Source organism: Nilaparvata lugens, chromosome 2, assembly GCF_014356525.2.
Source record: "Nilaparvata lugens isolate BPH chromosome 2, ASM1435652v1, whole genome shotgun sequence".
NCBI classification, from domain to species: Eukaryota; Metazoa; Arthropoda; class Insecta; order Hemiptera; family Delphacidae; genus Nilaparvata; species Nilaparvata lugens.
The window spans coordinates 257859-284597 of record NC_052505.1 but is presented as its reverse complement, the minus strand read 5'-3'; positions in this window follow the sequence as shown (position 1 = coordinate 284597).

Sequence of the window (26739 nt, the reverse complement as noted above, 5' to 3'; positions counted from 1 at the left end):
AGGAATCAATCGGGAAGTTGACCACATGATGACGTTTTGGAAGGATGACAGGATGTTGAAGATCTGCTGATAGATGAGATCGATTTAAGCGACCTCCAACTTGCAGGAGACCATCATCATCGACAAATGGAGAAAGGCGGCGAAGTGAAGTTGATACTGTTGAAGATTTTTCCTTTTTGAGCATGTCAATGTCTTGCAGAAATGCTGAGTCTTGAACTTGCTTGAAAGTTGCACATTTTGCGTCAGTCAATTCCTGGGAGGTGAGAGATCCAAGCCTTTTCTGCGGATGACAAGTATTATGAATGGAGCATAGAATGTAGACCATAACATGCTGAAGTTGGCTGAATGAAGAGAATTTGTGAAGTAAATCTCATTCTTGACTTGCAGTAGCAATAAGAGTGACGGGCGATAGAGGTCTGCTTTTATCAGTCTCAGCCAGTTCCACAGGAGTGAATGCAGGAATTGGCCAGAGGTCAGGAGGTTCTTGTAGCCAGGATGGGCCAGTCCACCACAAGTTGTGAGAAGGTAGTTCAGCAGGAAGTAATCCATGTGAGACACAATCGGCAGGATTTTGTTCACCAGAAGTATGTCTCCAGCTGTCAGAGGGTACCAGTTCTTGCATTTGAGGAACACGGTTTGCCACAAAAGGTTTGAGCTGAAGAGGAGGAGTCTGCAGCCAAGTCAATGTTACAGCAGAATCACACCATTATATGTGTGATGAATCTTTTGAGTGAATCTCATGAAAGGAGTGAGAATTAACTGGAAAAACTATAATAACCCTTATAAAATAGAAGGTTTGCCAAACAAACAGTTAGCACCTGAGCGATAAGGCTCCCTTATCAACAGCTGAGTATAAGATAAGAGTACCGTTTTGTACTACACATTTTTTCAAAGAATTATTTAATAAAATTATGATTATTTTGCCAATTGAGTACAAACCATTTATGAATTGCCCATTGAACTTTTTGAAGGTTACACTTTTATTTACAAAATTGATCAGATGTTTTGTAACAGCTCAGACACAGCTGACTGACTCAATATTATCAATGTCATGCCAGGTCTTAATGCAAGCTATAATATTATTTTCGAAATTAAGAAATATTGAAAAAGGATAAAGAATTCCAATAAATAAAATGAAATGTATTATTGTTAAAATTTTTTATTACTCACGAAATTACATTATAATGTTGAATGATGTAGTAATGAACAAGGTCATAGCATGAATATTGTATCACTGATAAGAGGAGCAAAATTAAGTATAAAAGTTTCGAATATAATAAGAATTTAATAGAAATATTAAATTATAAATCATTGCTTCAACTGAGTCACATGGTGAATGAATCTCTTTGGCAAGCCTAAGCCAATCAAATGTTATAGAAATGGCACAAAAAGGGATGATCGTTTGAAAGCATCATATATTTATCTGTTATCAGCCAGCAAACTTGCCTTATCATATATGCTAGTGCATGTACACTGTATAGGGGAACTGTATCTAGAGAATTAAGCAATTTACAAAATTATACAAATTAAGTTATTATTGTAATCAAAGGAATTATATTTTACTGCTTGCCACTGACATCATGCCTACGTTATAATCATTCTACCAATGGTGAATTTTCATGCAAATTAATTACACAGAGATTCAAGAAAAAGGTTCTAGCCAGAGGCTTAGAAGAAGGCATGACACTTCCATTTTAAAATCCTCACTGTTAAGACCTTGTTGAAAAGTTACCAAAGACCTATTAGGGGAATTTTATTCAATTTTTGTATTTTTTATCTGTGGGCCAATATCTTAGGCTAATTTATCCATTATTTTGTGAAACTATTCATTGATTGATTTTTCTATAAATTCAAATTTAATTATCCCCTAATTCAATTGGTGAAGGAAATATTTAATTAAGTTCCACACGTGCTAACACCGAGGCCTGGACCAGCCACCGATCATACAAAATTTTATCTAAAGGAACCACGACCGCCAAGAGGATTCACGTGAGTTTTCATGTTTTGGGGCCCCAATCTTCGCTTCGAAAGGAAATATAGTGCAGAAAAAATATAAAATTTTCTTTGTTAAAGTAATGGCCACACCGACAAGTGCTTATTATCATTAAGATCCTAGATTTTATCTGGTATAAAATTTATAAGAACTTGTAGTTGATTAACTATCCTCCGCTGCCAGAACCATGACCTTGAGTAATTTTAAAAATCTTTTATGATTTGTTTTCATTATTTTTGAAAAACTGTTAAGTTTGTCAATTATGAAGTCTGTTGGATCATGCATGGTATCATGCGAGCACAAGCAAATTTCTAGTTATTTTGTCGATGTTGAACTATTTTCAATCTGTAATCCAAGCTTTAAATCTGCACTGTCAAATTATATATTTTATTTCCATTTCGTCAATTCGTCTTCTGAGTTCGATTATTTCTTGATCCTGTCAATTATTGTGTCTGACACATTCTATATTATCAAGAACCAATCAAGTACGATCATTGAAATAATTGGTTCAACCTGGATATTGGAACAGATCTAAGTGGATGTAGTGTGTGGGGTCAGATCGAGATTACCTATTCTCTGTCCTTACCTGCTCATATATCAGCTTTTATCTGTGACCAATAGAGCATAAGGCCCGACAAGACTCTGTTCTCTAAGTATATTCTGAATAATCTCTGGTCCTTAGTACCCTATCTTAGTCCTTCGGAACTTATTAGAGATGCAGTCCCATAGATTATCTACATCGTGGTGTTTGCTCGACCTGTATGATTTAATATGCTGTTTCATCACAGGTAATAGTTTTAAGATATCCGTACTCAGTGTTTAGCGACCGCTACACTACCTCTGAAATTTTTATCATTATACAATCAGTCATAAAAAGAATCAAGGGTGAGCGAGTGTTTATGCCTCCCGCGATTCAGAGGATTGTATCAAATCTTGTAGTGACTCAGTCAGTCTGGTGTTCACTTAGTGTCCACGCACGCATTTTCAAATTCCTAACCTCAATACTAGGGACTCAGTACAAGATTCGTTATACGTGTGTTGACTTAACCTTGGCGTTAATAGTAATTCCCCAAGAAGAGCTCCACATATGATAGGAGAGAACTTTAGCTTTTTATGAAAGGTTGAGATGACATATGAGGTCAACAGAGCAAGTAAGTGAACCTTGGCGTTGATAGTAATTCCCCAAGAAGAGCTTCACATATGATAGAAGAGAACTTTAGCTTTTTATGAAAGGTTGAGATGACATTTGAGGTCAACAGAGCAAGTAAGTGAACAGCACACAATTCCAAACGTGGTAGAGTGAGTTTTTTCAAAGGGGCTACTTGAGTTTTAGAAACAAGTAACTGAACATTGACAGAAGTGTCATTCTGTGATGATCTGAGGTATATCACTGCAGCAGATTCACGTTCAGAAGCATCACCAAAGCCATGTAATTCAGTATTGCTAGACTGAAATGATTCTAGAGCTCGTGGTATTGAAATGTTTTGGAGTGTGGCTGAGATGTCAACGAAATTTTGCCTCATTGCCAGCAATTCAGGAGGCAAAAGTTGATTTAGACCCTTTGTCAAGAGTAGTTGCTTGAAGCATTCAGCCCACAATACCACTGGAGAGATTATAGCATCATGAGGTAGGTTGAGGATATATGTAAAACAATCTTTTGATACTGACCACTGGATGCCCAGGATTGTGAAGTGAGGTTGTTGATGATCATCTTGAAGAAAAGCAGGAGTCTCAAGGTGACCATCAGGCAGGCTGAAAAGAATTGAGTTGGAATTTGAAGTCCATTTTTGTAGTACAAATCCACCATGTTTGAGGAGTGAGGTCAGTTGTTGATGTTGTAGTCTTGAAGCCTCTCCTTCAGAGTCTGCACCAGCAATCATATCAACAAAGGTTTGAGAGCACAGAATTTCAGCAGCCTCTGGATAGGAGTCACCTTCCTCAGTGGCTAGCTGGTGAAGAGTTCTAATAGCAAGATATGGAGAGCAGCTCATACCATATGTTTGTTACTGTAGTCAACTTGAAGACTGAAGCAGATCGAGTAGGATCAGTACACCATAAAATCAACTGATAGCACTGATCATCAGGATGTAAGCAGAATCTGGTTTGAGGAAATACCAGTTGTGGTTTTGGCACTGGCATCAAATACAGTACGTAGGCGAGTAGTACTACTGGATTCTTTGAGAACTTCATGATGAGGTAGAAAGTAATGAAAGTAGGTAGATCAGCGGTGTTAGTCATTCCACATGTCCTAATGTCAGATACTCTGACATAGAATCAGCATATAAAGACTAAAAGTGTGGTTGAGCCTTGAATTTTCTCTCTATTGAATTCAATCTGTGTTCAATAGTTGCTTTAGACTGACCCAAAGGTGGGTGTTGGGCCTCGAATGGTAGACTGACACAATATCGTCCAGATTCATCACGGGAATAGGTTGAGAGGAAATGTTCATCGCATAGACGTTCTTCTTCAGATTTTTTAGATGCCATTGAAGGTTCTTCTCGTTCCCAAAAGCGTTGGAGAGAGTTGCAATTCGAAATTATTGACAACCAAGAGTGTGGTTGATGGTTGTAGAGCAAGGGTTAATCAACTTGAGGTTCAAGTTAACATTTTGTGGTAGCAATGCAATTGTATGTTATACTGATACTCTGATTGATGATAATTATAAGTATTCAGAATAAATTCCAGTTTTGTAGTCAAGAGTGAATATTCAAGAAATTTTTCGGTTGCAGTATCAACTTTTTTTGGTAGTCAAATTCAGATTTGCAATAACTTTTTTTAGCTTTTCTTCAAACCACTAACCAATAACGTTACCAAATCAAACTTGTAAGAACTATTTTCTTATTTCATTAGTCAGGTTTTTCCAAGTCTGGTCATGAGAAAGGAAACAGAAACTAGTTATTCATCAGCTCTATACCATAGTGGGAGAGGGTGAAACACACCTCAATGGAAATAGCAGAATGACAGGTGTATACCGCTATACTTCCTGGAAGATTTTATAATATCGGTAGAAAAGACAACAGTCTTGCACTATTGTCTATTATTGGAAGCAATCCTCTATGCGAGGACAGTCCTAAGTTTTGGTTTCACAATATTGCCAGAAACGTGAGTGACGAAGGTTCTACAAAATGGGCCCTAATTTTTTCAATTCTTTTCCCTACGCGAATGCGATATTACTTTTTCGCGTCAGGTGAATTATTTTATAATTCGTACGAGAGTTTGGTGTATGTGCACATTGAACCACTTGTTCCCTTTTAGTGTCTTTGAATGTGACGACCAGTTTCAGCTTATTAGGTCATTATCAAGTGTCAAAATGAATTACTTATTTTTCACAAAAACAAGGGAGACTGTATGCTATTTACTTATAAATAAGTGAATACTGAGGTTTACTAAAGTGACTTGGGTTGACTTCTTAATGATAACAATATTCATTTTGACACTTGAAAATGTCGTGATTAGCTGAAATCGGTCAAGAGAATAAAAGGGTAGGTAGACCTACTAGTGATTCAATAAAGCTTCAAGTATCCCTGTAGAAATCAATGAAAAATATGGAACAACCATCCCGTTCAACAATCAAATTCTGTTTATATAAGTTTGAAACGGGAATGGAATGTGAATTTCTTCATGTAATAATACATCTCAATCATATTATAGAAAATTGTCATAAATCGAAAAAACTTGACAATGCCAACATCAAACTGACTTGTTGACTAGCCTATTCCCTTGTCTACGCTCGTTCAATTAGCGTAATTTATTATGTTACGTCATTTATCAGAGTGATAAAAATGAGTTTCTTTATGAAGTAGAAATACATCTTACAATACCCGAAGAAACAAATACTATCCATAAAAATTCAACGTATTTCTTTCAAATAAATTTGGAACATAGGCTCACATAACACTCAATTAAAAAGTTATTCTTATATAATTACTGAAATCCCAATTTCTTCAATGGCCGGAAACCCGAAGAAACAAATTTCATATATACTAGAACCCCTGCACTATACGAATGCTAATATATTATGTTCGCATTATTCAGCAACATTAGGTACATTTCTATTAATCAATACAAGAATGGATCAGACTAGAGCCTATGTCAACTATAAATTAATCATATCATGCCTGATATTATTATTTTTTGATGGTGTTCACTTGTGAACATTGTAATGGGAAGACATTACATGTTCGAAAGTCTATGGGTGTATAAGTTTGTAATGCTTTATACAAATTCTGCGGTTAAATCTTGTATTATATGAAATTGATTAAAATGAAATTGTGTTATCAGTACGTAAGCTTATAGTGTGTTATTATCTAATGTTTTCGAAAAATAATTAGTTCTATTATACTTATTCAGAGGAGATTTACAGGAGAACTGACACAGTTCGAGAGGCAGTTTCGATGATTTTCAGCAACAGTTCTTGTAAGATTTTGTTCCTTTCCATAGGATTATGATCAATTGAATAGTTCCAATCAATTCCTATTTTTACATTCTATTATTATAGTGTTCATATTATAATGTACTCAATAATTTGATTTGAATGATTTGATTTACTCAATGACTACTACTCATGATTTGTAATATTATTATGATTATGCTTCTGTTCAAGTAGGTCTAAACTAATCAACTTGCATTCAAAAATAAAAGGAACCCAATCTATATTAATAATTTTTTCCATTTAAATTTCTTTATATGAAGAGAATGAAGAAATTTTTAATCAAATTTCAATCTAAAAATTAAAGTTTATTTACCTTTCTTAAACCTAACACGTATAGTTACTGTTGATGTTTACAGTTTTTCCAAAACTCAATCTGCTACTTTTGAAAAGTACGGTACTGTAATGTAAGAATTGACCTTGTGTTTTGTTTCAATAATTGTTGATTCCTCCACAATCAAGTTCAAAAGACAAGATTTTAGAAATATATGAAAAGATTTTTTCCAAGAATTTCTATAACATTGGCTTTCAAGCAAAGAATAATATACTGTAATACAGTAACCAGTCTAATTCAGTATAGATCTACGTGATGTTCTCTTGTACGTTTCACTATCAAAACTACTTCCCAAATAGTTTCCAGCATTAGTATTTATATCTATGATGAAAATCTCAAAAATAATATTCTTCATAATGAAAAACAGATGTCAGCAAACGTTTTAATAACTTTTACAACGTAATCTATAATATAAAAGCGAAATGGCACTCACTGACTGACTGACTGACTCACTCGCCGAACTAAAAATCTACCGGTCCAAAAACGTTAAAATTTGGTAGGTATGTTCAGTTGGCTCTTAAGAGGCGCACTAGGAACGGATTTGGAAAAATTTCCAAAGATACGCCCAAAATGTGCGTTTTTCTAGCGTTTGTTAGCGTTTTCTCAGCTTTATTGAGAACAAATCAACAGAAAATGTTCAAATTTAGTATAGAAGCTCAGCTAGGGTGTAATAATGTTGTGTTAGAAATAATTTGCAATAAGGTCTAAGATACACCCAAAATCAGCGTTTTTCCAGGGTTTTTTTAGCGTTTTCTCAGCTTTAACGAGAAGATGCCTTGAGGAGAAAAAAGTATGTTCTACTGTCTTCTTAGATATTGCCCAAGCTTTCGACAAGGTTTGGTATGAAGGCTTGTGCCATAAATTAGAACAAGTCCTACCCACAGCATATAGCCAATTATTGAAGTCTTACCTGGACGAGAGATATTTCAGAGTGAAGCAGGATAATGAATATTCTACACTAAGGCAAATTAAAGCTGGTGTACCCCAAGGAAGTGTGCTAGGACCAGTTTTGTATACACTGTACATTAGTGACATTCCAAAGCCAGCAGGAGTCACTATAGCTACATTTGCAGATGATACTGCTATTCTCTCAGTCGTAGAGGAATCTACAGAAAAGCTACAAAGAGCATTTAATGAAGTAAACACATGGACAAATCATTGGCTAATTAAACTAAATGATACAAAGTCTGTACAAGTGAATTTTACTAATAAAAGAATTCAATATATTCCAGTATATATAAATGAGAAAGTCATTCCACATGCTAATACTGCCAAATATTTGGGTATGACGCTGGATGTCAAGCTCAAATGGAAAGCACACGTCAAGAAGAAAAGGGAAGAACTAGGAATTAAATTCAAAAAGATGTATTGGTTGCTGGGAAGAGGATCCAGGCTGTCCATATACAACAAGATTCTACTATATAAACAGCTACTGAAACCAGTATGGACTTATGGCATTCAACTTTGGGGCTGTACTAAACCATCCAAGTACAAATCATCCAACGATTTCAAAATAAGGTACTAAGAAATATTGTTGACGCTCCTTAGTACATCAGAAATGCTGATCTTCACCGCGACCATCAATTGGAGACAGTCACGAAAGTTATAGAGCACTTTGCGGCCAAGCATGAAGAGAGACTCCACCAGCACGACAATATAGAGGCAATCCAGCTGCTTGATGTTGATAATCTGGTCAGGAGGCTCAAAAGAACAAAACCGCATGAATTAGTGAAGTGAAATTTGTGTTGTGAATTGATGGCTTGAAGCTGGTGTTAGTGATAGTGAAATGTTCATCCCTTCAAACCAAACAAATTATTATCGGCCTACTAACTTGATTGTATGAAACTATTTTATAGGATACAAACTAGACTAATTTATTAATTGTAGTCAAAAACTAGACAAACTGAATCATAGGATGAGGTTTGAAAGAGTCCATTTAGTAAAATTAGGATAAAATAAATAGCTTATTAGTCTCTGACCAGGTGCCAATATTTAAATAATAATAAAAAAAATAAGTGAGTAACTGAATAAAATTTTTGTATTGGGGTAAACTGAACATATCGAAAATTATAGAGAAAGGTTTTCCAAAAATTTTTGAGCAAAAAACGGTAATATATCTTGAATGATTGTCAAAATACAAGCGATATAAAAGGACCATGAAACTTTCGGTTGTCATCTTGTTTTCAAGGTGTTTGCATGTGATTTCGACTTGAGTTCTAGACTTGTTAGTTGCTTTTTGCAGAGACAAACGAATTATTCAGAAGTATAGAAGAAGTATTATGTTCTCTTTGCTTGTTGCTAGTTCTAGCAGACAGACAGACATTTCAACAATCGATTGGTTACGGCCATCTGCGAACTAGTAGTAATGTTTGATGCCTTTGTATTAGCACTTCTATTCACTCACTCACTCTCTCTCCTAGCGCTCTCGCTTCTCACACTGTACTGTTTTTAGCAGAGAGTATAGAATGTTGAGAGCAATGCTATAATTTGGAAAAAGGGCTGAAACAAGCACTTCGTTCTAGCATGTTTTGGACGCTATTTTCCAACCGATAATCATGAAAATGATACCAAATTGTTCAGAGAGATTTGGACATCTCGGGCTGTACCGCAAAATTTTGATATCACTTATCAATTTTCTCTATTAAACGTCTAACTTTGCCAAATTTTCTTCAAGTTCATCGAATTGTAAAGTGATTTTATAGTTGAAAATTGGAATTTGGTGGTACGACGCGAGATTTCCAAATCTTTCTGAACAATTTGGTACCATTTTCATGATTATTGGTTGGAAAATAGCGTCCGAAACACACTAGAACGAAGTACCTGCAAAGTACTCTCAATCGAGAAAGCTTCAACTCCATACTAGCCTTTCGAAAAAGTGTGGTCAAACTCACTAACACAGTCTCAAACTGCTATGATTGTGAGTACACACACTCACACACAATCGGTGAACTGGAAAACTGGTTCTCGGTCATCAAAACAATTGATTGTTTTTGTTCAATGAATTATTGCCTGTCTTCTTGTCTGTGTAAAATCTGACAAAGCATTTATTGGAACGGGTCCACTTCAATACTTGTTCTGTTTCTGTTGTCGTTATTTTGTCCGTTTACACTGTCCGGTGACGTCACAGTCACGGTTACAGTTAGCATGGTTCATATTCTTCTCAGTTAGCATGGTTCATGGTGCTTGGCATACTTCATATTCAAGATTGTGTTTTCTAATATTATTCGTCGTTTCAATTTTAATATTTTTATTATTGAATTTTTGGTATTTTATTTCGTCCTTTAGGCATCTTACTTCCAAGATAATTGCTACTTTTTCATCAAATTGTCGTGAACGTTTGCTTATGTGTCTGGCGTTTCCAGCTTGTCTTTTGTTGCTAAAGAGTTGGTTTGTTTCCTCGTCTTTTGATCCTGTCTAGTCAGTGAGTGCACATCGCTTCTGGTCTACCTTTTCTTCATCCAAATTCATCTGGCTTACTGAACGTTTTAAATGTGAAATATTCCTTCAAATTAATTCTTCAAATGTATTCATCAACTGTGATTCAACTAATTTTCAATTTCTTCGTGTATTCACGCTGATAGACTTTGTCAAAGTTCCATAGTATTGTGTTGGCATCTCTTGCCATTTTTCTCACAACATGGCTTCACCACTTGAAACTCAGACTACCAATTTCATCATCTCTACCGTTTGGAAATCGATCTGAAAATTCCACAACTTGGAATTCGAATTATTTGTTTGGAGTTTTACATGTTCCTGTTCATATTCCCATTGGGGAAATTGTCTGCTGTGTTTGATGCTTCCATTTCACCATCACGTGGCCATCTGTGTCGTCGCTTGCTGAACGTGCTGTTCCTTGGGGTACCGTGGATTCCCTGCCTGTCTGCCTGGCCACATCTCTTTCTTCAAAATTTAACTCGGGTTATGTAAAACTTTTTATTCAATTTTCATTTTTTACTCATGTATTGCATAATTGTTCATGAAAAAATTAACAGCATGCCGAAACTGGACCACGTTGTTCTCTATTTCTAATTTATTTTGTATTCAAACAATTCAATGTTAATTCATATTATTTTTGTAGCTATTATTCAGCTTTTACAGCAATTAAAAACATTTAATTGTCCGTACTTATTCGGCAATCGAGCCAATGTACATGAATTCAATATGTTACAGTGTATGTCTCATTGGGAGCACTGTCTTACGATATTTCAAGGTTATAATTATTGTATTATTGATCATCTTATTGTTTTCAATTATCAGTTGGCTTGTGTGTGAAGCATTCCAATTTCTAACCTCAAATTAATATTCTCATATCTGAATTACTTGTATTGATGTCTAACTTGACATTCAAACTATTGAGGGCCCATGTCACCTCTATTAATGTACTCAACATTCCATTGTATTTGATAGCTACCCTTGGCTTACAAGTGTTTTCATTGAAGGCCTATGTCGCCTCCATTAATTTACTCAACATTAATAATTATTTCATTGTATTTGATAGCTACTCTTGGCTTACAAGTGTTTTCATTGAAGGTCTATGTCGCCTCCATTTATGTACTCAACATTAATAATTATTTCATTGTATTTGATAGCTACCCTTGGCTTACAAGCGTTTTCATTGAATGCCTATGTCGCCTCCATTAATGTACTCAACATGAACAATTGTTTCATTGTATTTGATAGCTACCCTTGGCTTACAAGCGTTTTCATTGAAGGTCCATGTCGCCTCTATTAATGTGCTCAACATTAATCATTATTTCATTGTATTTGATAGCTACCCTTTGCTTACATGCGTTATCTTAAGGCCACCGACGCCTTTTTCAATGTGTATGACATTGATTTTGGAACTTACTTATGTTAATGTCGACCAAGACATTTTCATTTCTGAACTTATGTACTTGTATTAATGTCGACCGAGACATTCAATTACTCTAAGGTTATTTTTGTACTAGTGTCAATCAAGACATTCAACTATTTCAATATATAGAGCATTGTTATTGCTGATTTACTTGTGTTAATGTCATTCAAGACATGCAATTTATTTCAATGTATGTAACGTTGATTCTGAACTTGTGTAACATTGAATTTTTCAACATTAACTTTATTGTATCATTTAAAATTTTCTATTTTCAATTCAGGTGTCATTGACATTACCTTATCAATCGTTGTCAGTCTTCAATGGTCATTAGTATCATTAATTTACATTCATTCAAAATTTTGTAATTATTTAACTACAGCTACTACTAAATTTTTGTAATTCTTTTCTAACAGTTTCATTTCATATTGTGATAAGATTCAGCTGAAGATTTTTATTCGATTCAATTTCCATCCACTTGTTTTTGTATGTGGCCATCTACCTATTATTTCATTAATATTAAATCTCAAGTTTGTTTACTCATTTTGTCTTTTATTGGCATACTCCCAGCACTTCATGCTATCAGTTTTTTATGCACAGAATCCAGAGATTTATTTTGTAGGTATTAATATCAATTATCATTTACAGTCCACTGCCCTGACTTTGGATTCTGCCAGTCTGCGCTATTGTGTTTTATGTTATATACTATATTCATATATGCTCTATTATTCTATATTATATATTATTTATTCCCATTTAATTTCAATATCACATGAAATTTGTACTATATTATTCTATTTGTACAGCGATTTGGGAGACATGGTTCATTCTTCTCTCATCGAATTCTTTATTATCCACGTTCGGCCATGCATGGCAATTCAAATTCAACCCGAGAACTTTACATGATAACACCCGGGAAAAATTTAGTTTTAGAGAGAACAATTTTTACACGTTTTTTCCTTATACTGTAATTAGAAAACCACCAATCATTCGTAAATTCTCGAGAAAAAGTAAGTTACGGTATTGTATAATATGAATGAATAATAGTTCATGCTTCAACGAAAATGTCTGCAAAAAAAAATACTTTTAGTATACTGCAAGATTTCCAAGATAAGCCAATTCTCTGTTCACTTTTTTTTTCATTTACATTTACTTTCTTTGAAGTGGTAATAGGGTACAAGTATTCAATTGGAAGGAAGGTGAAATGCAAAAACTAATATACAGTATGACACTGTACATTGTCATTGTCCAGGAGTGGTAATGTTGGGGGGGGGGGAAATGTGCAGACTGCGCCCTTGTCATTGTAGTGTGGGGGGGTTTCCAATAGGGTCAATATTGTAACGACTGACGATCTTCTTGTTTGGAATGTTTTCTGAATCGTGCAGAATCACAAATACTTTGCTTCTGAATAAAATCATGCTTATATGAATCATAACTTTTTTTGGGTTTAGGCGCCTGCTGGCGCCTGCCCGGTAGGCTATTAAATTCATAATTGACCAGAAATGGATTCGATTGTTTATAAGATAGAAAAATAGACAGTTATCAACTGTCCATTGTTCAGTTGTTTACAGGCCGTTGTACATGGTGATCTGCACTTGTTTTGGTGAATCAGGAATTAGGTACTTCTCCTAATATTTGCTACCGTATTATTAGCCCAGTTCTGAATCGTGTTAATACGGTCACAAGTACTTCGCTTCTGAATAAAACTATGCTTATGATACCGTATTATTAGCCCAGTTCTGAATCGTGCTAATACAGTCACAAGTACTTTGCTTCTGAATAAAACTATGCTTATGAATCATTGTAGCGTTATAATATTTAGCGTTGTTGTATGATTTGAATTTCTGTGCCCTGTCTATTATATTTTATTCATTTATTAGATTAGCACAAACAATATAATGATTGGAAAAGAAAAAACAGGTTATTGCCCAAAACTTTTTCAATTTCCCAATTCAGTTTCAAATTGTGCAAATATTATACAAAGGTTTTGTCCATTTCAATTTTCTACACCAAATCACAATCTGAGAGTATAGATTAGAATAAAACAAACAATTTTAAATTTTGATAGATTGATAGTAGAACTTTTGTAAAAACATGGAAAAAACGTTAAATTCACAAAATAAAGAATAAAACCACTTAAATTTTGAGCTCGAAAATATAACGTTCACCTTAGCTATATAACAGCTGTTTCATGTTATCATGGATAATAAAAACCAATTTGATTTGATTTGATTTATTATATTATTGGAATCATTTTTTGTTTGTGATTTTCCCTGATAATATACATAAATACATTGAAATATTTGATCCTGTACTCCAAACAATATTATTACTGGAAAAATTAATTCCTATCTATAATCAAAATAAATATATTTAAATCTCAAGAATGAAGAATCATGATTTTTATTTGTCTATGCATGAACCATTTTATTAACAGCCTTCAGCACTTACTGTATCTACATAATACTAGTCTTCAGGCTCGCTTCGCTCGCCATATCCGTTTAGCCAGACATTTAGTCTGTACCCCCGACTGGATCGTCCTAACGTATGATGAAAATGCTCAAATGAAAAATGCAGGCGAGCGAAGCAAGCCTGCTGATTTCATTCTTGGACAATCCAGTCGGGGGTCCAGTGGGCGGAGCCCCCTTGCTAGACGGATATGGCGAGCGAAGCGAGCCTGACGGCTAGTAGTAATATAATATTCCCAGGAATAACTCTGATTGAAGTAGCAGTACCAATAAATTTTTCCGCGATAAATCAGGACCTCCTAAATAGGTATTTAGGAGGTACTGGATAAATTGGTATTTAGGAGGTCCTGGATAAATGCATTTCAATCTTCAACTTGGTGCCAACCTAACAAAGTCAACTCAACTTAATGCCAATCTGACAAAACTTTTAATTTAGTTACCAGAACAACTGTTTCGAAGAAGTATTCTCTCTAGATTATAGTTCTATATTAACATATGGTATTGACATTTCAATTATAATTTTAAGATATTGGAATAAGAAGAATATACATGCTAAAAGACGAACTCTAAACCCTTAAGAACCACCCTTACAGTTGAAATATCGCCAAAAGATTTCTTAGTGCGCCTCTAAAGGGCCAACTGAACATACCTACCAAATTTGAACGTTTTTGGTCCTGTTGATTTTTAGTTCTGCGAGTGAGTGAGTGAGAGAGTGAGTGAGTGAGTGAGTGAGTAAGTCAGTCAGTGAGTGAGTGCCATTTCGCTTTCATATATATATATATATATATATATATATATATATATAGATAGTGCATTCATATATTAATGAACTTGTATGTCAATTTAGAAGAATTAGTCAAATGAAGTGTTCTTTGATAACACTGTTGAAGCAATAGAATACCATCTATAGCCAGGCTACTCAAAAGCAGATCAGTCATGTTAGAACAGCCGCAGAATGAGTAGACAGTGCAGTGTATAATAATAATAATAATAATAATAATAATAATAATAATAATAATAATAATGGACTTTTCTAGGAAGAGAAGACTGATGTGAGAGTGAGTGCGCGTGTCAATTGTCATAGTGGTGCTACTGAAGTAATGAACTTCTTTCTCTAGAAAGAGAAGACTGATGTGTGAGAGAGCGCATCAATTGAGAGAGAGTAGAGCTATATGAAGACCGATGTTTGTGAGCCAGCATGCTTTTTTACTCCCTTCCCCATCTCATCAGTTAAATTCACCTAGTACTACACTTTTTGAACAGCCTTCCTAGAGATGCCACTTAAGAATCTATCCTCACTGGTTTTCAGCCCTTGCCTGGCTGATGGGATGGGGTTCCAGGGCTGACATCGCCTGCCTGTCATAAATACCTGTTATAAATACATAAATACGTACATGAAGAGAAATGCAAAACCGACGACTTTAATATTGGACCTCACTTCGCTCGGTCAATGATTTGTATATTATTCAATGTAGAATAACTGAATACATGTCTCTAACAAGCTGATAAAAGTATTATGCTATAAAAATCAAGAATTGGCCTACATGATAACACCGGAAAATACTACGAATCTACCATTGAATGACAACCACTGTGATTCTGTGATACCTGTTATTTGGAGTTGCGTTCATGATAAATAAAAAATGAATAGAAAAGGCGATTGCCATTTTCCGTCATCGTCATGTACAGCTGACATCACACAGCACACATTATTCACTTCCGATTGAGTTATTTCCAGCGATTATCACCTCATTCATGAATGAGCTTTTCATGACAACGGATTATGCTCGAAATGTTCATTGTTACTCTGTATGTGGTCTACTTTACAAATAGGCATACACAAGCCACTAATGGATCAAGAATGCAATAGGTATGAATTATTATGGATATTATATCTTCTCAACCAGATTTAAGTATGCCTCTAGGAATCCAATTGAATAGAATTTACTTATTTATACCTGATTGAACTGACTTTCAGTATCTTTGGTCCGTAGATTTTTGACCAAGCGTAGTGAGGTCTACATTAATTTTCACAGGATGGAATTCGCTTCTGTTTGTGTATGTGTCACTTATTTTCGGAGTTGCTCATCGATGTATGTAAAAGTTTTATTTCTTGAAATTTTGCATTTTGAGAATAATGTAAGAGGGAATGGAAATTTGCAATAATATGATATTACTATATGCGTGAACTGTTGCTCAACATAGCAAACATGTGACGGTATCCATCAAGATTAAGATTGAATTCATAATGAATTAAAGAAGTCTTGAGCCTTTGTTGGATTTTTTTTTAATTTTATCTTTATTTTTTCCAATCCAATAAAATTCTTTTTGAGTAGTAAATGGAAAGATACTGGTGTGTTTCCATCATTATTATAAGATAAACCACTTTTGAAATTCAGCATGTTTGGGCCGATAATGTAACTTGTAACTAGTAAATGTATTGCACCCAACAAAACAAAAAAGTAATAATTACATGGTTTGCTTGGAAATGAGAAAAATATGAAGCTAACGGAAATTATTGGGAAACTATTGGTCTGATCAGAAGCAAACTCGACTCTTGAGATATCGCGTTTACAGCTCTCTGTTCGTTAATAAAATAATGTTGAAGTCAAAAGGGCGTACCGTGACTATAGGCAAAATAGCTTACCAAGATAGGGTAGAAAATCAATAGACATTTTTATGATGGTCGCAAGGCCGAATCTTGATGGAAGCTCAGAGATGAGCTCCAATGGGTAAACTGTTCAGCTGTTTTTCGCCTGTGAATTTGAAGGCAGGAAAACTTTTCCCTAATGAAATGAACTCCCGAGAGGCGTATCTCGCAAAGAGGTTTAGGCTTTCTACGTAACAAGTTTCTTCTTGATGCTACTTCAAGTTGGAGAGAGCTTTGTTGACTCGAGATCGGAGACAGTAATTGGCGTTGGAAGAACTGCCTGTACTATACAGATATTCAATATATTCAATGCTGATCACGGAGTGCTTCGAGCCCTTCGACTGGAAATACTGCTTCTGGAAAGGATCTCACAAAATCATATTAGACAGGATTCAATGTAACGGTCAAATGTGTCTGGAGTTCAAAGAAATATTTCATCGAATACTACGGAACAAGTTATTTGGAAACTCATATTTTCTCACTACTGTAGGCCTATACTGTAGGCTTACTAATTTCATAGATGCTACTTCCGTCCATCAATGATAAAAATTTATTCTCTTCCCACCAAACAATAATTATCGCAAGACATAAGACCGGTTTGACACACTCGCACTACTTTCCTTACCTCAATATATCCACGTATAGTATGTCCTCGAATATCCTCACTAGTATGTACTCGTGCTTTAAAACTTTGAAACTTCTTTGTTGTATTTGTAATTTTATTCAATAGAAGTACTGTATTTACATTTCAAATGTTACTATCACAATATATTGTTATTAATTGATCGTTAGGTCGGACTTCAATTTCCTTATTCCTTATTAACAGTAATATCATTAAAATATCTCCCAAGAATAATTTATCTTCCAATTCCCATAACGGAGCACGGGACCCAGAAGTTTCTAATGAGAATCTTTGAATCTATGACATTTTTGCCATTGGAATGGGAATATAGATTTCATACTGCTTTTTTGAAGATTTGGGTCTCGGGAGTACCATCTCACAGTTTGGCTTTTACAGTATCAAATCAACAATATGATTATGATAGTTTTGTATAATATATTATTGAACTTACAAATAATAATAATTACAGTTTTCTACCAAAATAATGTTACTAATATCAGAAATAGCTATGGTTTTCTTGATTCTATCTCCACTGAATCCCCTAGAATTTATGAGACTGTGATGTGGATTGAATAAAAGTGATTCGACATTGTCCCATTGGCATTCAAGCGTCGTATTCAGTGAAATAATTGGGCAGGAGTAGGCCCGAACTGAGACGGCCATACCCGAATGATGAATGGATGTTTCAATTACGTGAATTCTCGTCAAATTGCATTGACATTCGTTTGGGACCTGCTTTGACTGCAAGGCCTGACTTTTGCAACTCACCCGATATTTGCTGCTTTGATTGCCGTTATTTGTGCTCGGTTTGATTGAGCAGTGTAACATTACGTCGCTATACATCTCCGAATTCTCAAAACAAATAATTGAATGGCTATAAAGAAATTATTGTTCAGTTATCTATCTGTGCTCATCACTTGAGCTTGGTTTTCATTAGTAGAGTTAGAGGTAGAGTTTCCTGAGCAAGTACTAACTATCTTGTGAACTCTCCCAAAGGAAACGTTCATGGTAGAGTACTAGTTTCTAGTAGAGTAGAGTGGTATAGCACCGTGTTCATTAGTAGAGTTAGAGGTAGACTTTCCTAAGCAAGTACTAACTATCGTGTGACCTCTCCCAAAGAAAACGTTCATGGTAGAGAAGTGTCATGGTAGAGTTCTAGTTTTTAGTAGAGTAGAGTTGTATAGCACCGTGTGATAGTACTCTACCACTTGCTTTCCCCCACCACCGCTTCTCACTCTACTCTACGACTACTATGCTAATGAGCAAGTAGAGTAGAGTCTTCCTGTAGGCTATCAAGTTTAAGAAATATTATTACTCATAAAAAAGTACTATTCATTTATCAGAAAGTGTTAATTTATTGAAGTGCTAATAAGTGTTCAAGTGTTAATTTATCAAAAAGTATTAACATTTTAAGGTTAGTTCTGTTCACTAGACAACACAATTCACCTATTCTCAACTGTAGTGGAAACAGTTACTCGACCAAGTAAGTAGAGTAGAGTTAACTCAGTAGAGTTAGTACGCCAGTTACTCGACCACTAACCATTCCAGTGAAAACCAGGCTTTAAGACCTGACACATCATCAGAATATACTGTCCACATTGAGGATGAGCTTTGTAAGAAGACAGATTATGAAAATGAACACTAGATTCATAAATATTTTATCACTTAATTTTTAATTGAAAGCTCATGATAGGATAATGATACCTGAATTGAAGAGATGTTTTTTCTCGCTGGAAGCGGAATAGTTGTAATGTCAATATGATTGATTTGCTTTTTTTCTTATTCAATTTTGTTTTTCATCGCTTTTAAGCTATCTATGTATATATTGTAACGTATCAAAATCTGATGGGTAAACAAAATCCTTATTTGAAAGAAATTTATAGGTCTGAAGGGGAATAATAGTCTAGCATCGCCAAATGTGATAACATTTTGAAAGATTAGATAATATCAGGTATCATGGCTAAATTTAGAACAGCCGAATAGAAATAGGAGTTATTTGCTACTTATATAATAATATATAAAGTATTGAAAATTTGAGGTTAGGCGTAAAATATCTATTGATCGGCGACATAATCGATCGAGTTGCATAACGTAAAATCTAGCCAGACACCTTGGCAGAAATTCATTGCAACTAAAAGGTATGCAACTAGAGGAACTAAAAAAGCACATGACCAATTGTTATAAAGTGAGAAACAACCTGTAAACATTATAAAAATGTATTGCATGTAAAAAATGTACTTAAAACCCAGAATAAAAATAAATTGATGTATTAAGGAAGTAGGAGGTTCATAGGCGCATGTATACTGTAACAAATTTGCATGAACCAATCAAATGGTAGTAATCAATGGGCGGAAATAGTGAGCCGATTCAAATGTATTTATATATATTTCTAAAAATGATAAGATTTTGTAAATGTTTACTGTTCAGTTCATGTATTGGAGATGGCCTGAGGACAGATAAAATATCAGATATGTGATATAAGTAATAATTTAATAGATTGGCATGAACTATTTGAACCTTTGAATGGCGTAGTAGCAAATTATTCAAATTTATGTGAATTTGCAAGTCAGAAATGAAAATTGTGAAAAGAAAAGTAGAACCTGCCCACTTGCCTGCCAGACACTACCATGGAATGTCACCAAAATTTGTAGAGCACAATACCCTTCATTGTACATTTTAAAGACTTAAAGTTTTAATCTAATTATTAATTTTCTATAAGACTTTGTGATGCTGTTTTAAAGCAAAAGTCATCCAAATATTTATTTAATCCCTTGGAAGAGACGACTTCGGCCACCAACAATCCAGGACTACTAGGAATTTCGGATTGCCGCCAGCAACTTATAAAAATTCAGCACGTGAGTGAAAAAGTAGTTGAAATAAAAGTAGGGCGCCCTCAGTGCTTTGAGTGAAATGAAAATAAAAGCTAGCTTATCGGAAAGGTTTTGAATATTAAGAAATTGATACAAAAACTTGCGCAAGTCTCAAAAGGGTATAAGAAATACTTTATTGAATGAGAATGAGTCAATCACCAATTAAAATAATATTAAGTTCTAAACTTGTGATACTTATGTTCACCCAATCATTGATTTTATAATACAATTTGTAATAATATAATGTAACTCTGGTTCTTTGGATAAATTGATTTATCTAATTCCATGAGTTGCCGAATCTTACACCCTGAGAAATATATTCATTATTGAGAAATGTACCAGAAATCATAGAAAGTAATATATTTATAATCATTGATTTATCAATTTATCATTCTCTGATTTGAGAAACAATATATGAAGTGGGATTACCTAAATTGACAAGCAACCGCAAGTTGATATCAAAGCTGCATGCAAATAAATGCATATTATCAATGAATTGAGAAGCACATGATAAAGTTTCGTGCTATGGAACTGAAAAATAGTGTACTGATGAGATTTGTCATGGATGGATAATAGATAGTAAGAGTGTATTGGGGAATGCAGGCAAGTAACAAAACTACTTTTTGGGAAACAATAGCTTTGAACAAGAGGAAATTATTTTATAAAATTCTTATTATTATTGTGGAAACTATATTTTAGAGAGAGCTATATTATTTAATGGGTCTAAACTGCTGAAATTTGTCTAGTCATTAATATTTTATATATATATATATATATTATATATATATATATATATATATATTATATATATATATATAAGCCAGTTGGAGAATAATATAAGCCACAGTCTGTAAGCTAGTCAGGAATTGACATTCCAATACATGAGTATCAGGGTATTATAAAAACTTAAGTAATGAATACCTTGATAATTATTGATATCCAAGCACATTGCACACAACTGTTCCACTGTAAATCCTCCTTGTGTCCTTATAAAATACCCTTTGCATATTATTCATCACTTTTTAATTTGTACTTGACACAGTAATATAATGAATCACACTCCCGCAAACTCTGAAGTTTCATACATGTACGGCGGTTGTACAGACCCCACTCTGTCGACTCCCAGCACATCAACTCCCTCCTTGGTAGATGTCAATACACCACGAGAAAGGGAACCAGGAAGTGTTGGGTCGATAGTTTTCGCTCCACAAAGTCTGCAACCTCTGTCATCCACTCAGATCGACGCCGCTGATGCACCGCTGAACCAGAGGATAGCAGAGATCAACGTCGAGGGGGGCGAGGAGCAGCCCGCAGATCCAGTATCCCCGGAGGCAGAGACACATCTGACAAAACAAAGCATGTTTTCAGATACGGAACTAGACCCAGTAACCAAGGTAATAATGGAACAAACTAGTAGTATGTTCACCATTATGCTACAAAATTCCATGAGTAGTATGATGCAGGAGATTAAAAAAGAAAACACAGCAATAAAAGAGTCAAATAAACAGGGTCTGAAAGAGGCAACTGATGCCATATAGTCAATAGAACGGAGGTTAGATGCTATCGATAGCAAAGTAGAAAGTCATAGTGGAGAGCTGAAAGTGATGATAAATTTACAAAGGGAAAGTCAGGATAAAGTTATGGCAGGATTATCAGAAAGGTTAGATACAGTTACCTGTGAACTAAATGAAAGGATAGATAGTCTAACAATACAAACGACCGCACCTATTCAAGAAATAGCAACCAGCATTAAAGCTGATTGGCAACAGGAAATCAAAAAACAGATTACAGCCGCTAACCAAAACATATCAACTACAGTGGATAAAAATACTAATAGTATCACAGCTATGCAAAATAGACAAACCAGCATGTACACACAAATGAACCAATTACAAGGTAATCTAAATCAGAACACAGAAACATGTGAAGCTTCAAATGGAACTCTGCAAATACAAAAGTCCACTCTAACACAATTAAACCAAGAGGTAAAGACCAATAAAATCACAAGTAGTAATCAATGGCAGATGGCACATGAGAAAATAATAGCATTAGAAAATCAAATTCAGCAACAACCCCATGGAACTCTGGCGGACGGCAATAATTCACACAGTATACTGCAGGGACTGAATAAATTTGATAATACGGATTGCCATTTGCAACCTCAACCATTCATTGACCAAATAAAATTGGTACAAACTCTTGCACCCACCTCTTGGAGTATGTGGCAACTCTGTTTGACTAGCTTACTAAGTGGTGAACCCCTGATGTTTTTTCGGAGTAGAGCCCATGAGTTTACATCATTGGAGGAGTTTATCGCTGTCTTCCTGGAACAGTATTGGAGCAGAAGTGAACAGTTGGACGTACTAGCAGATATCATATCATGCGATTTCAATCCTAATCTAGACTGTGCATATACCACTTTCATCACTGCCCTACAGTTCAATAATTCTCAGCTGAACGAATCTGCCTTAGCGAGTATCATTTTGAAAAAGCTAACTTATCAAGTTAGATTGGCGCTCGCCACTCAACCAATAACTGATTGTAAACAATCAATAAACCATCTATATGGCATACAATCCGTGATGGCAATACCAAATCACCAGTCAGATCAAAGGTATACACAGAATCAACATAATTCAAAAATTAATCAGTACACCAGCCAAGCTTATGAACCGGCACCGTATGATTGCTCCCGATCTACTCCTCAATTTGAGCACCGCTATGATCATAAACAAAATAATAATTGGAATAACAGAAGTTTTCAAAATTGCCCAACAAATCATTACTCACAGCAAAATAGTTGCAGAAATTATTATGATGGCCGGGATCGATTAAACACAAATAATGGTTATGCTCAAAATAATTATAATTGAAATTATAAACCACATCAAATAAGTACAAACTACACATTAGCGCATGCAACTAGATTAAACCAATAAAGAACACAGAACCCAACACCCGATAATCCACCACCAGGCACAGAGAAGACTACAGCTAAAAAATCATGACTATATGATACCTCCGATATAACGTATACAAGCTCTGATGAAACAAACAAAGAAAAGGAAGATACTTCAACATCATACATCACCTTCAGAAATGATTTACCGGAGATTTTATTAGAAGAACCAGGAAAAGAATGCAGGCTACCCGATACACAGATATCTATCCGATACACCGATCTATCCGATATATCAATATCGAAATATATGGAATGAAGGTTCAAGCATAAGTAGATAGTGGTTCACAATGTAGCCTTATACAAACAGATATATTTCAAAGCCTAAAAGAAAAAACAAAATTAGCTACTCTACCGCTAACAAATGTATATGTATCAGGTATCAGTCCAGGACGGCGAATACATATAACTAGCCAATGTTTACTGGGAATAGACCTCCAACAACAACGATTCGCTTATACATTTCTTTTATTACCTGTATCCAGTCCACACTTAATAATAGGCACAGATTTTCTCCAACATTTCCAAGCCTGTTTAAATTTCCAAACATTGAAATTTCACGCTTTTACCGATTCCGAATCACATGAAGTTATAGTACCACTTGATTTGAAAAAGCGCACTGAAGGAATTACAGAGATACACTTCGCTCATTACATGGAAGGCGCGCCAAGGATGTAGAGTATCCACGAAATTGAGAATGCTATGGAGCATATGGAGGTACTAAGTCTAACAACTGAGAACCAGGTACAGCTAGGAGCAGACTCTAGTACCGAAGAACTATTAGAGATTTTGATAAGAAAAGTCCATCAGCATACTGATTGGCATCCCGACATTAGGAATGAAATAATTCAAGTGTTCCGTGAAAATGCAGACATTTTTTCTGAGCAACCCGGACTAGCTACTCACTTCGAATGTTCACTCAAAGTCAAACCACATGACATGTATTAACGCAAATCATACCCCATACCTTTCACCTATCGATCAGCCGCCATAGCAGAAATCACTCACATGGAACAATTAGGGATCATAGAAGAATCAACAGCACCCTAAAGCTTGCCGATTGTGTGTGTAGCAAAAAAGGATGGAACAGTAAGACTATGTCTAGATGCCCGCGCTTTGAACCACATACTGGATGACGACCAAGCAGGGCCCGACCAGATTGAACAGGTCATGCAAACATACCATGGCAAAACCATATATTCAATGGTAGATTTGAGTGCAGGATACTGGCAAGTCCAAGTAGCACCGGAGTCACGCGACTATTTATTTTTCCTGTTCAATGGATGTAACTACAGCTTCACTTATTTAGCATTTGGATTGTGAAATGCTATGGCTATATTTATACGGTGTCTGAGACAGGTGCTAGGAGACGATATTGGAGACTATTGCACGCTATATGTGAACAATGGATTGATAGCCTCACAAAATATATGCGGGCATTGCCAGCATCTGGATACAGTATTTGATAGACTGATCAATTGCGGACTGAAACTGAAACTATCGAAGTGCGAATTTTTTGTGAGCAAAGTAAAATACCTATAGTTTGTTTAAAACTTCTTCATACTTCGCCTGGAGGGGCGAACTGAGGTTGGTGGGAGCTGACAAACCAGTTCAGCCAATTGGAACGGGAATAGAACCACGCGGTAGTCATGGCAAAAGGCATAGATGCAAGATTGTTTCACCCACACGCACAGTATCGCACACGTGCATTCTGAACCATAACTTCGCCAGAGAAGGTATGCTCTGCGTTTGTCTTGCGTATGGTCAGTGTTCTGCGTAAAATAATCACTATTATTAGATTTATAGAGTTGTGAGTGTGTCTTTTGATTGTACAGTGTGCGTGAGTGTGTTTTTTTAAATATAAGTTACAACTAAAATTTTTAAAGTGTACAATCATTTTATTGTGTATTCAATATATTTATCCGTGATGGAAAGTGGAGAAGCTAGAAGAAAGAGAGGTCACTCTAGTGTTCAGCCAGCTAAAACACCTCCTTATTCTAAAATCGGCCAAGGAACTGCTCTACGAAGTCAAACACGTGAACTTGTAGTGATAATTCTAAGCATATTTTTATCTGGGAGAGTTTTAATATTGTTGGGCTGAAATGTGTTTTAAATAATATCAAATTCCAGTGACTATTTTGGATTATTTTTTGTTTTGTTTTGTATAAACTTGATTATAATACTCTTAAAATCCTACAAAATCATGCCAAAAACAAAACGCAGGTTGATGGTTATAGATTAGTTTTTTGTATTGTTTCATGATCACCTCAGAAGCCATTGAATTGTGAACGTATAATCAATGGTGTACAAGCATGACAAGAAAGGAGCTACAATGAGTTGGCTGGCGCCGATGCGACCCCTGCCTGTTGAGCAGTTAATACGGCAGTTGGATTCATCTGCTGGGGGGCTCTTGGCCTTTGCATGTTGTGTACTTCTCCACAACAATTGTGTAATTTCTGCAAAACATTTTCTATAGGTTTTTAAAAATCTTTCTCAGAATAGCCAACAAGCTGCAGATTTTAAAATCAGAATGATATAGCTCTCGAGCGAGTACTTCAGCCCAGGGTCTCACTAGTTTTTATAGTAAGTTTCATAGAAGCACGGAATAAAGAAGTGCTTATTGCTCATTACTTAGCATCACTTACTTAATTAGCATTAGCAAATGCATTTTTTTTATTAAATTTCATCTCTTGACTCACAAACTATTACTTATTAATCTCTTCATTACTCCGTGGATGAAGGGAAATACTCACATATTATGTGAGACGTCTTATTAAGACGTCTCACAGACGTTTAGGCCTACTTCAGCTATGAATATTATTTATACTCATTAAGGTCAAAATAAGTAATGTCGACTATGTAGGCTCATATTGTGTCCCTTTGTGTTTTGTAAATCAGTTAATTCTTCATCACAGACACACTTTTTCTCTATGTATTTAACACGACATGCAGTCAAAATTTATCTTTTAACTGCATGTCGTGTTAAATACATAGAGAAAAAGTGTTTTAATACATCGCAGCTCGGAATGGATCAAGGAACCATCATCATTATTATAGAGTTTTCTTGTACCCAAAATTGATTTGATGGAAAGTACCTACTGACCGATTCTTCTTTCCCCGTCTGTAGGCTTATAAGAGAGTACTCATTATTCTCACTCGTGAATGACCGTGTAAATACGGCAACACCGCGGCAGCTGCATCCCACCTTTTCGCTACTCACCGTATCCCTCCAAGTACGAAGTAAATTAAAACACACTATAGGACATATAATTACACCCACTAGCATATCACAGGACCCAAATAGATTAGTAGCTATCAGACATTTTCCATCACCAATCAACCGCAAACAACTACAAAAGTTTATTGGATTTCTACAATTCTACCCCCGCTTTAACAAACAAATGTCACACTACACCGCCCAGCTCAGTCACGTATTATCCAGCACCAAACCTTGGAGATGGACTGATAATGGAGAGGCCATATTTCAACAACTAAAAGAAGCATTCCTAAACTCTGTCATACTGAAACATCCTAGCATGAACATACCTTTTTTCTTGAATGT